Source organism: Propithecus coquereli, unplaced genomic scaffold (assembly GCF_000956105.1).
Source record: "Propithecus coquereli isolate 6110/MARCELLA unplaced genomic scaffold, Pcoq_1.0 Scaffold488, whole genome shotgun sequence".
Lineage (NCBI taxonomy): Eukaryota > Metazoa > Chordata > Mammalia > Primates > Indriidae > Propithecus > Propithecus coquereli.
Genome location: NW_012150707.1, coordinates 367,112 through 368,272, shown reverse-complemented (window position 1 = coordinate 368,272; position 1,161 = coordinate 367,112).

Here is a 1,161-nt window from a genome sequence, read left to right as displayed (position 1 = left end):
TGCATACACAAAGAGTGCAATGCGCACCATCCGGGGGATGGACACGCTTGAAGCTCGGACGTTTTGCCGGGGGAAGGGGCAAGGGCAGCATATGTAACCTAAACGTCTGTACCCCCATAATATGCTGAAATAAAAAAAAATTACATATACACAAGTGTCTTGATTTTGTTCTTTATTTTTGTGTGACCTTAGAGAATACTATGAAAGATTTCAATCTCTTTGCTGAAGCTTTCTGTATTATTTAGCATATAATTAATACTGTTAAATTTTCTTAGCACCTGAAAAGTATCTCTTCATTTTTTCAGGGTGCAGTATTTTATATATGTGTGTATATATGTGCGCGCACACACACACACACACACATATATATAATGTCATTTGTTAAGCAATTTATGTCTTTTATATGCTTACTGAATTTTTGTCTACTTGTTCTATCAACTATTGAGAGTAATATGTTGAAGTCTTTTATTATAATTTTAATTATGTTATTCTCCATATTCTTTCATCAATTTTATTTCACTCATTTTAAAGTTATTATTAGCCAAACACAGATTTATTCTTACTATATTTCTTGTAAGTTGCCTAATTACTATTAAGAAATTTTCTTCTCTCCTTCTAGTAATAGTTCTTACATTCAGTTGTTCCTTTTTCTGATATTGGCATTTCTACAGCAATTTTTGTTGTTGTTTTTTTATGTTGTATAGCATGCCTTTTACTTTCCATTTATTCTAAACTTTGTATATCCTTATATATAGTGTGTTTTTGTAAACGTTATATAGTGCCAAGTTTTAGTTTTTCCCTACTCTGACAATCTGATATATAATTGGGTTTATATTTATACCATCAGATTTATTTTCTTTCTTCTCTGCAATATTTCTCTATTTGCTTTAATCACATGTTTTTAGATATCACATTGCCTCACTCTATTGTTGTTCAATTGTTTACTGTTTTTAGTGTTTCCTCTATAAATTAAAACATTCATTCCCCACTTTTTATACTTTAATACATAATATTACTTCGACCACTTTCTTAAAAATATTAGAACCTTGGAACAACTTGACTCATTTACCTTTTCCTAATTTGTTACTATGTTCATACATTTTACTTTTACACATATTTAAAGCCCCTCAAATATTATTTTTGTTATATATAGTCAGTGGT